Here is a 16,965-nt window from a genome sequence, read left to right on the forward strand (position 1 = left end):
TTGTTGTGCAAACACACCCATTACCTGTGAGGCCTGGCGCATTTGCATTTTTTACTCAGAGTAGCTCAAATCCAAGGCAGGCTAAACCTCTGTGTGTGACATGGAAACCTTCACAAAAGTCTGCCATATCTATACCAAATATCCCACACGCTGACTGACCTGCAAATATGAAAGACGCACATTCACAAAATATATGGAAACACAAGTCTGTGTTATTTATAAAACAAATTGAGTGAAAATAGAATGAAAAGTTGCTAATAGAATGAAATGAATAAAATGAAAACATGCTAACACTTCAGTCTCCAATGCATGTTTGTATATAAATGTCATAAGCTGAGTGAAGTCATGGTCCATGGTTTTTGACATGCTCATACACATACAGAATAAAATGTCATTTCATTTTCATTGGCCATCACTGAATTATAACACCAAAAGTGAATTTTGTTTTTGTGTGATCTCTCCAGCTTTGCATGTTTGGCTGTTCATGTAAAAATTGATGTATCCGTGCCTCAGTTCCAGGTTCATCTCTTCGTCATCTTTCTGCCTTTTGTCTCAGTGGTTACTGTCCCACACAGTCTGTCTATCTTTCAAAGTCTGTGTTTGCAGCGTTTGAAAACCCAGTGACCATCATCCCTGTATTTGGCAATGGAGTTCCTTGGCTAGAAGAATCGGAAACAATCTTCTTTTTCCTTTCCACCCTGTAGATGCTTTGTACAGAACGTAGGCATTCACCGCCACCAAGTCCAGCATGTTGTAAAACACAGCTACTGGCCACTTGCTTGTTGCTGCTCGTACTGAATACATGCGCGCCATTCTAAACACTGACGTGGAGAATTCCTCTCCCTGTGCAGTGTCCTTTGCCAATGGAGGAAGTTCACGGCAAATGTTATTCACCATGCCCAGTAAAGTGAAGCAGTCTGTGTAACAGTGACAGTGAGGTGAAGAAATTGTCCATTGTGACATTTCTCCCGTCATCCAGAAATGACTCCATCAGACTCATGACCACGTTCTCTGCCAGCCTTCACCAAGAACTGTGCTGAAAGTTTCACTCCAGGAGAACACATGAACATAGATGTACAGCTGTTCTCGACCAAGGTTCATTGTCCATGCAGTATATTTACATTTACATTTACAGGATTTGGCAGACGCCCTTAGCCAGAGCGACTTACATAAGTGCTTTGAGACTCTGCAATGAATTTCCGATGCTAGCTCAATAAGGACCCCAGCTACGAATACTATCTCTGAGAACGCCATTGAGTAGTGCAGAATTTTTATTTTATTTAATTTTTTTAAAACACACACCAGAAAAAGAGTCGAGTAAGAATATAGAAGTTCTACGTCAGGTATTTCTGAAAAAGAAAAGTTTTGAGTCGTCGCTTGAAGACATTCAAGGATTCAGCTGTTCGGACATCTAGGGGGAGTTCATTCCATCAATTAGGTGCCAGGACAGAGAAGAGCCGAGATGCGTGTCTTCCTTGTGCCTTGAGGGGAGGTGGGACCAGTCGAGCAGTGCTGGAGGATCGGAGAGATCGTGGTGCAGAGCGGCGTGTGATGAGGTCCTTTAGGTAGGATGGTGCCAGAGAATTTTTGGCTTTGTATGCGAGCATCAGTGTTTTGAATCTGATGCGTGCAGCTACAGGAAGCCAGTGGAGGGAGCGCAGCAAAGGAGTGGTGTGGGAGAACTTGGGAAGGATGAAAACAAGACGAGCAGCTGCATTCTGAATCAGTTGGAGGGGACGGATGGCGCTCAGTGGTAAACCCGCTAGAAGCGAGTTGCAGTAGTCAAGGCGTGAGATGACGAGGGACTGGACGAGTATCTGGGTAGCCTGGGTGGAAAGAAATGGACGTATCCTCCTGATGTTAAAGAGGATAAACCGACAAGAGCGAGAAAGACTGGCGATATGTGAGGAAAATGACAACCGATCATCTATGGTAACTCCAAGGTTTCTAGCAGAAACCGAAGGACGGATCAGGGAGTTGTCAAAGGAGATCGCAAGGTCCTGAAGGGGGGATGAGTCAGCCGGGATGTAAAGCAACTCAGTTTTACTAGTTTTGAGTTTTAGCTGGTGAGTGGTCATCCAAGATGAGATGTCTGCCAAGCATGTAGAGATCTTAGTGGAGACATGAGTGTCTGAGGGAGGGAAGGAGAGGATGAGTTGAGTGTCATCGGCATAGCAGTGGTAGGAGAAGCCATGTGAGGATATAACTTCGCCAAGAGATTTAGTGTAGAGGGAGAATAGGAGAGGGCCAAGAACCGAGCCCTGAGGGACACCGGTGGAAAGACAACGTGGAGTAGATGTGGATCCATTCCATGTCACTTGGTATATCGCATCCAAGCCGGACAAATTTGGGATCAAGTTCTGGATGGCCACGGATTTGGAGACCAAATACGTCTGCAACGTGTCCCCTAACTTGGGAAAGGACCCCAGTCACCAGAAAAGGGAGAGGCTGGCAGAGAACATGGTCATGAGTCTGATGGAGCCATTTCTGGATGACGGGAGAAATGTCACAACGGACAATTTCTTCACCTCACTGGCACTGTCACACAGACTGCTTCAGCGCAAAACAACACTACTGAGCACAGGGAATAAAGTTTGGTATGAACTTCCTCCAATTTCAAAGGACACTGCACAGCAAGAGGAATTCTCCGCGTCAGTGCTTAGAAGTGGCAGTGTCTCCTTGACAATTTATGCACCTAAAAAAACAAGATTGTGTGTGTTCTGAGTTCCTTGGACCAAGATGTGGCGATCTGTGAAGGCAGAAAGAGGAAACCCAACACGATAACAGACTATAACCACATGAAGGTATGTGAATGTGTGTATAATTTTACATCAGTGCTACAATGTTTTCTGATATGTACTATACAGGCCTATATAGAAAGAAGGTAGAAAAAAAGCAAATACACTCATGACTCTCTCTCTCTCTGCTGTTATAGTGTGGTGTAAATGTGTTGGACCAAATGGCGCGCATGTATTCCGTAAGAGCAGCAACATGCAGGTGGCCAGTAGCTGTATTTTACAACATGCTGGACCTGGTGGTGGCAAATTCCTACGTTCTGTACAAGGCATGTACAGGGTGGGAAGGCAAAAGAAGATTATTTTTGAGTCATCTAGCCAAGGAACTCCATTGCCAATTTATGCCACAAAAGGCTATGGGGACAGAGGAAGGCTGCTGCTGTGCCAGGACTTGTATGGACAACTCAGTGTCAGGTACAGGAGAACTGCAACAGAAACCGCAGCAGGTTTACCAGTGCAAAGTGTTACAAATTCACTTGCGCCAAATGCAGGGATGATGGTCACTGGGTCTGCAAACACTGCAAAGTTTGAAACACTCAATTTTTTTTATAAATAAAACAGACTTGTGCTTCCATATATTTTGTGAATGTGTGTCTTTTATATTTGCAGGTCAGTCAGCATGTGGGATATTTGGTATAGATATGGCAGACTTTTGTGAAGGTTTCCATGTCACACACAGAGGTTTAGCCTGCCTTGGATTTTAGCTGCTCTGAGTAAAAAAATGCAAATGTGCCAGGCCTCACAGGTAATGGGTGTGTTTGCACAACAAAAGCAGGAGGACAATGGCCCAAGAAACTCTCAGCAGGGATGCTAGTAGGTGTTAGGCCCAGGGAATTTACGCAAATTTGCGTAGATTTGGCAGTTCTAGTGTTATTAATCCCATCAGGCCGCCTGTACTTTATGTTTCTGTGCGATGGCGGAAGAGCCGCCAAAATGGGGCGCGAGCTAAACTAACATCTTAATTAATTTAATTAAAAAATGACAAAGCAGCGACATTCCTCAGACATATTCATCACAAGCATATTTTCCACAAAACGGCACCAGAGATCAATACTAAAGTCTTTCCTTCTAACCGCTAATTCCGTCGCATGCGGCTCGAAAATGGCCATCAATAACAGAATGTTTAAGTAATATTATTACATGTTTAAAGTGATATTTAATAAACATTTGGACCTGGATTCTGATATAAACGATGATTCCGGCACAGATCGTGCATCATAAAAAACAGGAAGGTTCTCATTAATTCAGAAAAATATTGCTCTGAAAAACGGGATTATTATCTCATTAATTCGGAAAAACAGAATAGATTTTTTTCCCAGATTAATGCAATACGCTTCCATAGAGAACCGCTTACCGCGCGCGTGATTGTAGACGCTGCGCCGCTGCCGCGAGGCGTGAGCCCCGCATCTCGCGCACGCACGCGGCCGCTCTAATCTGTTAACATGGGCGCCGAAATGAAATTTGATATTTTCCGCCGTACATCCAGTGTGTCCCGGGCTCTAATTTCTTTTAGCACCGTGGATCAGCAGAACTTTTTAATATTCATGAGCGAAGCCCTACACGATTGGCTAGCTGATTAATATTTATGGGAGGGGCACTACCTCATTGGCTAGTTAACATCGACTTGTGCTGCCTGTTTCTTCTACCTAAAGCAGGGGTGTCCAAATACAGTCCTGCGGGGCCGGTGCCCTGTGCAGCAAAGTTCTTTCCCTGTTCCACCATAAATAATTCACCTCAAAAGCTGTGTGGTTATTAGCACAAGGAGATGAATCAGGTGTGTTAAATGAGGGGAAACCCAAAAATGTGCAGGACTCTGGCCCTCCAGGACTGGATTTGGGCTCCCCTGGTTTAAGGGATTCAGTGACCAATCAGTAATATTCTCTCATGAATATTAAGGAGTGTTACAGAACCACCCTGTAAAAATGCAAATTCACATTTTGCACTTGAGGAGAGAGTCCGGTCTCACTGCCTACAGGTGCCTCCTTAGGACATACTAACGAATCTCACACAGAAAACACATACACTCACGTCATCCGCAAAAAGAACAAATGCAAAGGATTTCACACTGGAAATATCCGGTACTTGGGTATCTACATCTCCCACAGGCTGTCAGACTTGGTTACCCTCAACTACACCCCCTTATTCAAAACAATAGATGAGTCTCCCACTTCAATCAAAAAAAAATAAAATTACTCGTCCAGAATAATTTCAGAAAAATTCTTTCAAATTCTTAACTCATTAATGCCACATTTTTGCTGGAAAAACAAAAACACAAAATCAAACATTCCACATTACAGAAAAGTAAATCTCAAGGTGGATTACAAGCTCATTTTTCTTAATTATTACTTAGCAAATCAACTGCAAGACTTAACTAAATGGTCACACTACAGCAGTAACAGCAGCTCATGGTTACAGCAGGAGCAGCTGTACTGTAAAAATCTTAGACATGCAGACTTACACAAAATGTCATTAAAGAAACAAAACTGCTTTAACAACACAGTGCTGCCATTTCCACAGCACTGACAGCCCAGTGGAAAGCCATTAAAATCACTAACTGTACTCTCAGACCCTGTAAATACACGCCAATCTGGAATAATCTGGACTTCCTACTTCACAATATCACTATTCACTATCACTCACGGGAACAGAAAGGGATTACACATCTCCACATCCTTTTCAGTAACAGTCATTTCATGACATTCGAAGACTTAATCCATAAATACGAGTTGAGAATATGTAATTATTCTAATATTTACTAACTGAATCCAGCATCAAAACCAAAATGAACCTCACACATAATACACTGAATCCTCCTCAGATGAGACAACATTCTGCAACTTAAAAATAAAAAGAAACCTCTAGAATATATAATCCTCCATCTGCAACAGACACATTGATATTTGTACCAAAAATTAATTGGAATAAGGACCTTATCTTTTCCCCCAGCTCTGATTTCTGGATGGACGTCTGCAACAACATATTCACAGTGACAAATACTGGCCTTCAGTTCAGTACAAAGTAATTCACATAAAACATGTGACTCAATATAAAAAGTAGTCAGTACTGATACCTGCTCACAGTGTACAAGGGGTGTCACAGATAATTATCTGCATGCTCTGTTGGCCTGTATACCTGCTCACAGTGTTCAAAGGATGTCACAGATAATTATCTGCATGCTCTGTGGGCCTGTATACCTGCTCACAATGTACAATGGGTGTCACAGATAATTATCTGCATGCTCTGTGGGCCTGTATACCTGCTCACAGTGTACAATGGGTGTCACAGATAATTATCTGCATGCTCTGTGGGCCTGTATACCTGCTCACAGTGTACAAGGGGTGTCACAGATAATTATCTGCAGGCTCTGTGGGCCTGTATACCTGCTCACAGTGTACAATGGGTGTCACAGGTAATTATCTGCAGGCTCTGTTGGCCTGTATACCTGCTCACAGTGCACCATGGGCGTCACAGATAATTATCTGCATGCTCTGTGGGCCTGTATACCTAGGGACTTGGAAATTTTTCACCAAATTGTCTTGATTAACTTCACACCTATTTTAATGGAAATAGATTAAAAAACCATAAAAAATGATACCTCATTTGTCAATATATCTTTAATAGAACCAGAGATATTGAAGATTTAACATGCCTGAAATGGGATTTTTGTTCTAATGTAATTACAATTAGAGCTGCAGAAAAAACTGTGACTACTTAGAACAACCTCGCTCTGCATAGGCGGAGGGCAGCCTGCGCCTCATTCAATAAATGTAAGAAATTGTAAATAGGGTATGGTGCACTTAAACAACCAGAACTTTGCCAATATCTAACCAATCTTAGTGATTTTTGTTGTTGAATGTTGAAATGAAAATTTACTTGGGGGTATCTACGTTAACTGGCATGATGTCTAACCAATCAGGAGCCAGATCAGTGGTCACGTGACATTGATCCATCCTCCGTACAGCACATAAAATCCCTTCAATCTTCAATCATCCAGAAGTGGACACACGATTGTATAGTGTGGGCATGCATCAATCGTCATCATAGTTGGCAATTTTCACATTTAGGGTGCAATAAATATGCCTGTGCACAAATAATCGATGCCCCACGATTCTTTCGATTTTTATTTAGTGCGTGAAAGTTACCTTGTTTTCAAATTGTTGTTGCTCCGCGAATACTGAACCGATTTTGATCCGGTAAAAAATAAGAAAATCAAGGATAAATAAATTATTCAAAATGGCGGATATCTCATAAGTTGAATGCAGAGCTAGCCGCGAAAACCGCATATTCGCACCCACCCCGTAGCCACCGCTGAAAAAATGATGACGTCATCACACGGAATATTAGAGTGAGCGACCAAAGCAGGATTTCCAAGTCCCTAGTATACCTGCTCACAGTGTACAAGGGGTGTCACAGATAATTATCTGCATGCTCTGTGGGCCTGTATACCTGCTCACAGTGTACAATGGGTGTCACAGATAATTATCTGCATGCTCTGTGGGCCTGTATACCTGCTCACAGTGTACAAGGGGTGTCACAGATAATTATCTGCATGCTCTGTGGGCCTGTATACCTGCTCACAGTGTACAAGGGGTGTCACAGATAATTATCTGCATGCTCTGTGGGCCTGTATACCTGCTCACAGTGTACAATGGATGTCACAGGTAATTATCTGCAGGCTCTGTTGGCCTGTATACCTGCTCACAGTGTACAATGGGTGTCACAGATAATTGTCTACATGCTCTGTCGGCCTGTATACCTGCTCACAGTGTACAATGGGTGTCACAGATAATTATCTGCATGCTCTGTGGGCCTGTATACCTGCTCACAGTGTACAATGGGTGTCACAGATAATTATCTACATGCTCTGTGGGCCTGTATACCTGCTCACAGTGTACAATGGGTGTCACAGATAATTATCTGCATGCTCTGTGGGCCTGTATACCTGCTCACAGTGTACAATGGGTGTCACAGGTAATTATCTGCATGCTCTGTTGGCCTGTATACCTGCTCAGTGTACAAGGGGTGTCACAGATAATTATCTGCATGCTCTGTGGGCCTGTATACCTGCTCTTAGTGTACAATGGGTGTCACAGATAATTATCTGCATGCTCTGTGGGCCTGTATACCTGCTCACAGTGTACAATGGGTGTCACAGATAATTATCTGCATGCTCTGTGGGCCTGTATACCTGCTCACAGTGTACAATGGGTGTCACAGATAATTATCTGCATGCTCTGTGGGCCTGTATACCTGCTCACAGTGTACAATGGGTGTCACAGATAATTATCTGCATGCTCTGTGGGCCTGTATACCTGCTCACAGTGTACAATGGGTGTCACAAGTAATTATCTGCATGCTCTGTGGGCCTGTATACCTGCTCACAGTGTACAATGGGTGTCACAGATAATTATTTGCATGCTCTGTGGGCCTGTATACCTGCTCTCAGTGTACAATGGGTGTCACAGATAATTATCTGCATGCTCTGTTGGCCTGTATACCTGCTCACAGTGCACCATGGGTGTCACAGATAATTATCTGCATGCTCTGTGGGCCTGTATATCTGTTCACAGTGTACAATGGGTGTCACAGATAATTATCTGCATGCTCTGTTGGCCTGTATACCTGCTCACAGTGCACCATGGGTGTCACAGATAATTATCTGCATGCTCTGTTGGCCTGTATACCTGCTCACAGTGCACCATGGGTGTCACAGATAATTATCTGCATGCTCTGTTGGCCTGTATACCTGCTCACAGTGCACCATGGGTGTCACAGATAATTACTGTATGTTCTCTATAGGTGAAAGATCTGGACTGCAGACAGGCCAATTCAGCACCCGGACTCTTCTCCAACGAAGCCATGTGGTTGTAATAGCTGCAGTATGTGGTTTTGCATTGTCCTGCTGAAATACACAAGGCCTTCCCTGAAACAGACGTCCTCTGGAGGGGAGCATGTGTTGCTCTAAAACCTTTATATTCCTTTCAACATTCATAGTTCCTTCCAAAACATGCAAGCTGCCCATAGCGTATGCACTTATGCACCCCCATACCATCCGAGATGCTGGCTTTTGAACTGAACGCTGATAACACGCTGGAAGGTCTCCCTTCTCTTTAGCCCGGAGGACACGGCGCCCTTGATTACCAACAAGAATGTCACATTTGCACTCTGACCACAGAACACTTTCCCACTTTGAAACAGTCCATTTCAAATGAGTCTTTGCCCACAGGACACGACGGCGCTTCTGGACCATGTTCAGATATGGCTTCCTTTTTGCATGATAGAGCTTTAGCTGGCATCTGCAGATGGCACGGCGGATTGTGTTTACCGCAGGGGCGTAGATTTAGGGTGGACGGAGGGGATGTGTCCCCACCAATATCCTCCGACCATTGAAATGTCCCCACCAATAATTTAATCCACTTAAAAAAAAAAACAATCGTGCTGTCAACATTAACCTAGACACGCAGAAAGGGATAAATCACGTTCTCTCCTTCAGTCCTCCCGCCCCCAAAACACATATGAACATTTTGATTGGCTGTGCATTTCCCTGCTATCATGTGAGAGGCTGTGGCTGCGTTCAGATACAAGCAGCACCAAATGCAGTGGATTTTTTTCCACGTGCAAGTAGGTGTGTTGGGTGTGGTGACACATGTGAGGATGGCGGCAGCAAAAAAAAAGAAGCTGGACATAAGGAGCTTTTTTTCAAAGAAAAGTGTAAGTCACGTCAAGTTCGCTAGTGAATCCATCAAAGTCCATCAAAGTAACGACAGCAGTTAACGTTAATGCTAGTGGGGGGGGTTTTTACCGCTTTGACGCACATTCATTATAGCAGGGCAGGCTATAGTCTGTGAATACGGACTTAAAACTAACAGCAGACTAAACAGCTAAATGTAAAAGTATAAATATGATCCCTGTCAGTTCTCCTAATCTAATGACGACTATTTGTCAGAAATCATGCAGTCTTGTGAAAGAAATTGATATGCTACATACTAATATTGCCATGGCTAGAATTTTATTGACAGTTCACCAATAGACAATCCACTTCGCACAAATAGTTTTTAAAATGCATTCACTGACCTGGAAAACATTAATGATTTGATTCGAGATTTGCACACTAAGACTCAGAAAAAGTGAAATAAAATGATTGCTGTTTAAATGGCATGTGTTTATCCTGTTTTGTCAGGTGACAGAACCTAAACAACTGTGCTGTGTATCAGACAGTGATGGAGAGAAGGGGTCACAGGTGATGTTGAAGGATGACTTGATATTATTATACCTAGTTGTCCTGAGATTTAACATTGTTACCGATAATAGGCTGAGGCATTCTCTGTCAATGCTCATAAGGAATCCCTCAATGTTTTTTTATTAGGGGACAGAAGCAGATCAGCCATGTTGTAGTTCAGGTGAAGAGGCAAGGTCACAGGACGTGAATCTGCATGTTGATTATATATAACATATAATATGTGTGTGTGTATTATACATGTTGATTATACTAATATTTAACATTATGAGGAGTGATCGGCTGAGGATGTAAGTGATTCATTAGTGTTTTTGGCAAAAGTTTTGAACTGACATGTCTCACTTTTTTGTCACGCTATTTCATCAGGTGGCAATCCTGTCAGGTACTAGTGCAGTCAGAGGGGAAGAGTTAGGGTCAAAGGTCAGGCCTATTAAAGGCATTGTCCAGCCCCCAAAAAAACTTTACTCACTATTTACTCCTTAAGTGGTTCCAAACTTTTATGATTTTCTTTATTTTGTTGAATACAAAATAAGATATTGTGAAAAAAAGCTGAAAACCGTTAAACATTCACTTCCGTAGCAGGAAAAACAAATACTATGTAAATCAATGGTTACAGGTTTTCAGCATTCTTCAAAATATCTTCTTTAGTGTTCATCAGAAGAAAAAAAACTTAAAAAGACTTGTGACAAGTGGAGGATGAATAAATGATGACAGAATTTTCATTTTTTTTGCGTGAACTGTCCCTTTAAGCACATAATCATGGTTTTAATGTAGGGATAAAAAGTATGTTATCTAAATAAAATGAGTGGTGTGTTCTCATAAAGTCACATATGTATCATCATAGTCAGTCTTACAGTATGACTAATTGTATAATGTGGTGTATTTCTAAGGAAACTGGTCCACCTGTAGTGAGCAGCAGAGAGAGTAGCAGTGAAAGTGACAACAATGAAGAACAGTGTAGTAGTGGAGATATTCTGCATGTTACAAATAAGCCAAACCAGCCTAACGCCAAATCCATCCCTGTTCAAACATTGTCCAATAGGGTCCTCCATTTTCAAGGTAGGTGGTACAAAGAATATCCATGGCTTCATTATAGCCCCACAATTAAGGGAATTCTATGATTTCACTGAGTGAAAATATATACCATACAGAAAAGTACTATGTCAAAAAAGGCAGACCCTGCATTCTGCTCAAAGGGGTTCACTAACTGGAAAAATGCTCTTGAAAGATTTGAACGCCATCAAAATACTAAATCCCATCATCATGCAGTCACAGTTAGTTGTCAAGAAGCAGTCCCAATAAATACACAACTCTCAACTGCCTGGTCAAAACAACAGGAAAATGCCAGACACTGCTTACAAATTATTGTAGGTGCAGTACAGTATCTTACTAGGCAGGGTTTGGCACTGCGTGGTCATGACAAAGACGATGGTAACCTATTTCAATATTTAAAATATAAACAACAACAACAACAACAACAAATTTATTTTTATATAGCGCATTATCACAACATTACATTGTCTCAAAGCGCTTTACAGTATCCTCACCCAAAGCCCCCAGTGAGTAAGCCATAGGCGACAGTGGCAAGGAAAAACTCCCTAGAAGGAAGAAACCTTGAGAGGGACCAGACTCAAAGGGGGAGCCCATCCTCCAGGGGCCGGCAGGGATAGTCAATAAAGCCAAGGATGATGCCTGCCTTTCTGACTGGCTATGCCATTGTCATGACTATACCTCTCCACAAGTGCAAAATGAGATTTTGCAGATGTTAGGAAACAGCAGTCAGAAATATTGCACAGACTATCCAGTCTCTATCTGTCCTGCAGTTCTCAATCATTATAGATGGTACTCAAGATATCTCAGGTGCAGAGCAAGAGTCTATATGTTTAAGATATGTGGATGAGGACCTGGTTCCACATGAGGTTTTTATTGGCTTATATGAGGTCTCAGGAACTACAGGAGTGGAGATTGCCAAGATGGCTGTGGATGTGCTTTTGAGGTTGAATATTCCGATGACATGTTTAAGAGGTCAGACATATGATGGTGCTGCCAACATGTCTGGAGCATATTCAGGTGCTCAGGCAGTACTGAAGAAATATCAGCCATTGGCTTTATATGTACACTGTGGAACTCACTGCCTTAACCTAATCACACAGGCTGCATGCCAAGCTAGTCCTTTAATTCGAGATGCTTTAGAGTGGGTACATGATCTAGGGTCATTAAGCAAACAGTCTGGAAAATTCACAGCTATGTTTGCAGCTGTGGCAGCAGATTCAGATGTACCATCAGCATCACTCAGACCTCTCTGTCCAACCAGGTGGACAGTAAGGGGAACTGCTATCAAAGCAGTGCTGTCTCACTATGAAAGTGTCTTGACAAGCTTAGAGGAGATGGCAGCAACTGGATCTAGCACAGGTGCCAGGGCGAATGGACTGCGTGAGAGGTTTGGAAAAGGTAAAACTGTGCTGGGGCTTCTTTTGGCATTAGAAGTTATTGAGGAGCTAGAATGTCTGAACAAGTCTCTGCAGAAACTGCAACAATCAATAGAGTGTGTTACATCAACTCTCCAGTTCAAAAGGAATGAAGAAAGATTTCAGGAGATTTTTAAGAATGCAGTGAAAATGGTGGACTCTCTTGGCATTAACCCTACTATTATCCTAGCATTTCCACCCATCTGTTATCTTGGGCGTGGCCGGTCGGGTCGGTACCGACCCGTGTCCTAAATCAGCCTCCCTCAACCCTCAAACATTTTTTTATCATCCAGTTTGTTTCCTTACCTCTTGGTTGCCTTGTTAGGCTTCCTTATCCATGAAAAGATTTTAAAATTTGGTTTTAAAATTTTTGGTGTGGCCCTCTGAAGATGAGACTTATGATGTCAATAGAACGGCCCAGTCCAAAAAAATTGGTAAAATAAACCTCAGGAGAATTATATAAATAAATCAAAGGTTTATATGTTACCTGACTATTACTGAGGGGTATTAGAACACAACTGTAATTTTTTATTTTAATAATATTACTATCAATATCAATATTATTAATATTAGTAACATCTGTGGTGTTAGGGTCGGTTTTGACCCATATATATTTACTTCAAGAAGAAGGCAAAAAAAGTTTTTTTTTTTCCAAAAGTTGAACTTTAATTCAAATCACAAAGACAAAGCCAAACAAGTAACACAAAATAAAATACAAAATAAATTACAAAATGTAGATCAAACAAACAATCAAACCAATAGAATTAGTAGTACAGTGGTAGGGTGGTAGCTCTCCAGGAGCAGGATTGGTACTGTATGTTTACACTATGTGCAAGTAGGACAGTAAGTGACATTTTTAGTGTGCTCTTTGCAAATATATTTCTTGCATTTGACACTCATTGAATTGGTTTTTCTGTCCTTGCTGCTTGGGCAGACCTGACAGCGCTTTCTTTTGTAATCCAGCGGCCTCTCTGGGTCTGGGTCTGGGTCTGGGTCTGTGGCCGGGCTGGTTGTGGCAGGGCTGGCTGTGGCAGGGCTGGCTGTGGCAGGGCTGGCTGAGGCCGGGCTGGCTGTGGCAGGGCTGGCTGTGGCAGGGCTGGCTGTGGCAGGGCTGGCTGTGGCAGGGCTGGCTGTGGGAGGGCTGGCTGTGGCAGGGCTGGCTGTGGCCGGGCTGGTTGTGGCAGGGCTGGCTGTGGCCGGGCTGGCTGTGGCAGGGCTGGCTGTGGCAGGGCTGGCTGTGGCAGGGCTGGTTGTGGCAGGGCTGGCTGTGGCAGGGCTGGCTGTGGCAGGGCTGGCTGTGGCCGGGCTGGCTGTGGCAGGGCTGGCTGTGGCAGGGCTGGCTGTGGCAGGGCTGGCTGTGGCCGGGCTGGCTGTGGCAGGGCTGGCTGTGGCAGGGCTGGCTGTGGCAGGGCTGGCTGAGGCCGGGCTGGCTGTGGCAGGGCTGGCTGTGGCAGGGCTGGCTGTGGCAGGGCTGGCTGAGGAGGATGCTGATGCTGAAGCTCTTCGTCTTCCTGCTGACGTGGACGGAGTGCTTGCCGTGGTCTGCAGCTGTCTGACCACAGCTGCAGCGGCTGGGTCTCGGGGGACCCGTTCCCTTTTTTCAATGTGTCCCTTTATAAGAGAATCCCCTTGTTCTTGGAGAAACATTCTTCGCCTTTGATTCTTCCCTGCATTCCACCCTTGGTGGATTTGGGTCCACAACACAGATGCGTTGTAGGCTGACACATCCAGGATATTGTAGAACAATACCACTGGCCATCTCCTGGTCATGCGCTGGCATGTATAGGTGGCAGTCAGCTTGTCCACCCCTCCTTTGTTTTTACTGTAATCCAAAATAATGATGGGCTTTTTCTCTTTTGATGATGACACAGCAGTGTCCTTGTGGAGTGTGGACATGAGAATCACACTCCGGTTTTTTTTTGGACAATATGACACAATAGTGGTTGTCACATGTAATATTGTGTCCGCGCAGTCCATTTGTCAAGTCGAGGACTACACGTCTTCCCTGGTTCCTCTCAGGGATGCCACTTTCAGGTTTTCCTGTGTAAATTTGCATGTTCCAAGCATAGCTTGTTCTTGCATCCCAGGCTGCCCAGATTTTTATCCCGTATTTGGCTGGCTTATTGGGCATGTATTGCCGGAAAGGGCATCTTCCCCGGAAAGGCACAAGACGCTCGTCTACGGTAACCTCTGGCCCTGGATTGAACATCAAAGGCAGGCGCTGCACCCATCTCTCCCAGACATCCCTTATGGGAGCAAGCTTGTCACGTCTTGCTCTCATGTCTCGGTTGTCAAACCTGAGGACTCTCGAGATCATGTGGAAGCTCTTCAGTGACATCGTGGCCCGAAAAATATTTCTGCCTGTTGCTGTGTCCCGGTGGGGCTAGCCAGCACACTCACAAGTCACCTGAAGAGTATTACAGAGCAGAGTTTTACAAATTGTTGTATTGTGTTGATGTCCAGTTTCAGGAGAGGTTTAACCAACCAGATCTAGGTGTCTTGAACAGGCTGGAAGAAATTCTTCTCACAGGAGAGGTGGATGATATTGCTGATCAGTATCCAGAACTTAACAGGGAGACTCTAAAAGTTCAGCTAGCCATGTTCAAGTCCGAATACAATTTCAAATCTAGTACAGAAGTGGCTACTATCATGAGAGGAATGCCAGTGGAGGTGAGGGGTCTATTTGATCAAATTGAAACCCTTGTCAGACGGCTTTTAGTTACCCCGGTGTCATCAGCTGAAGCTGAAAGGAGTTTCAGTTCTCTCAGGAGACTAAAAACCTGGCTCAGATCAACAATGACACAAATGAGACTGAACAATGCTGCTGCATGCCATGTCCACCAGAACAGTCTGGACAATATTGATGTCAGACAAATATGCCAGCAGTTTATTTGTTAACGAGCGGCGAAGGCATGTTTTTGGCTCCTTCATATAGGAGCAATAGGCATTGAGCTGTTGTGTGGTACCTAACAGTAGTTCATGTTTAGATGTAATCCACTTTTATATATACAGATGTTTGAGATGTTTCATTTGCACTATGGCTCAATAAAGAATAGTCTTTATTAAACTATCTTTTTGTCAGTTATTAAACATTCCTTTGACATTACACTATTCCTTAATTTAACTTAATGAATTGCATTTCGAGTGGATTAATATCAATCGAAGCATTGCTAGTATCAATGTAAAGTGATTTTGCATTTTGCAGCATATTAAAAAAACATGCATTCCGTGGACGGAGTTGGGGTGGTGGGGTTGGTGGGTGGGGCAGGGGATGGGGGGGTGGGGGTGGAGTCATAGGTCCCCACCAATGTCCAGAGCAAATCTACGACCTTGCAATCAACAATGACAAGATGCAAACAGTGTGGGCTGCAGTGAACATAAAATGCATATCTGGCAACCTCTCTAACGCCTGTTTGGACCCCAGAGCATCTGCCACTCATGACCTTCACTGCTTTGGCCACCAGCTTCTCTCTGTATTCCAACCCATACTTATCCAGACATAGAATAGAATAGAATAGCTACTTCATTGTCATTCAGAACATACACCGGTTAGTGCACATCAGAGCAAAATTACATTGCATTGACTCATCATCGGCCCAAAAGAGTGTATTAAAAAAAATATAAAGCGGAATTAACATAGAATATGCATAAAAATATATTAACAGCACTATAGCAGCAAACACCAGTGTACATTGCCGTTTCAGACATATTGCAGTAGACAATTTAAGAAAAAGCAGCTCTTGAAAGTGACATGTGGATGGATGGAGAGAGGCGGAGTGTGTGTGTGTGTGTGTGTGTGTGTGGGGGGGGGGGGGGCTGCCATAAGGTATTGAGAGTTCAGGAGTCTAATGGCTTCAGGAATAAAACTATTGCAGAATCTGACTGTCCTGGTCCTGATGCTGCAAAGCCTCTTCCCAGAGGGCAGCAGGGCGAACAGTCCATGGTGGGGGTGGGCGGAGTCTCTGATGATGTCACAGGCTCTGCTGAGACAGTGTTTGTGCGCAATGTCCTGGATGGATGGAAGAGAAGTCCCGATGATCCTCTCTGTAGGCCTCACCACTCTCTGCAGCCATTTCCTGTCTGAGGCTTTCGAGCTGCCAAACCAGATGGAGATACAGCTGGTCAGCACACTCTCTATGGTGCCTCGGTAGAAGGTGCTGAGGATGGGAGAGGAAAGCTCTCTTCATCCAGAGCAGGAAGTGCAAACGCTGCTGAGCCCGTTTAACCGGTGATGTTGTGTTTGGTGACCAGTCCAGACTGTCAGTTATCTGCACCCCCAGGAATCTGATGCTGCTGACCACCTCCACAGCACTGTTGTCAGTGACGAGTGCTGAATGACTGGGCTGTTTCCTCCTGAAGTCCATGATCATCTCCCTGGTCTTCTCCACATTCAGGATCAGGCTGTTGTCACTGCACCATCCCACCAGTCTCTTCACCTCCTCTCTATAGGGCAGGTAGTCACTGT

General features: G+C 43.9%; 1 protein-coding gene and 1 long non-coding RNA gene across 2 annotated transcripts in view; one reads left to right on the plus strand and one right to left on the minus strand.

Annotated features, from left to right (window-relative positions):
• Positions 1-16,965, plus strand: part of LOC125726799 (uncharacterized) — a 148,114-nt gene that overhangs the window by 14,060 nt on the left and 117,089 nt on the right. The window lies entirely within an intron of this gene.
• Positions 1-16,965, minus strand: part of LOC125726780 (NACHT, LRR and PYD domains-containing protein 3-like) — a 189,224-nt gene that overhangs the window by 959 nt on the left and 171,300 nt on the right. The gene's annotated exons all lie outside the window — the stretch shown is intronic.

Source organism: Brienomyrus brachyistius, unplaced genomic scaffold (genome assembly GCF_023856365.1).
Source record: "Brienomyrus brachyistius isolate T26 unplaced genomic scaffold, BBRACH_0.4 scaffold76, whole genome shotgun sequence".
NCBI classification, from domain to species: Eukaryota; Metazoa; Chordata; class Actinopteri; order Osteoglossiformes; family Mormyridae; genus Brienomyrus; species Brienomyrus brachyistius.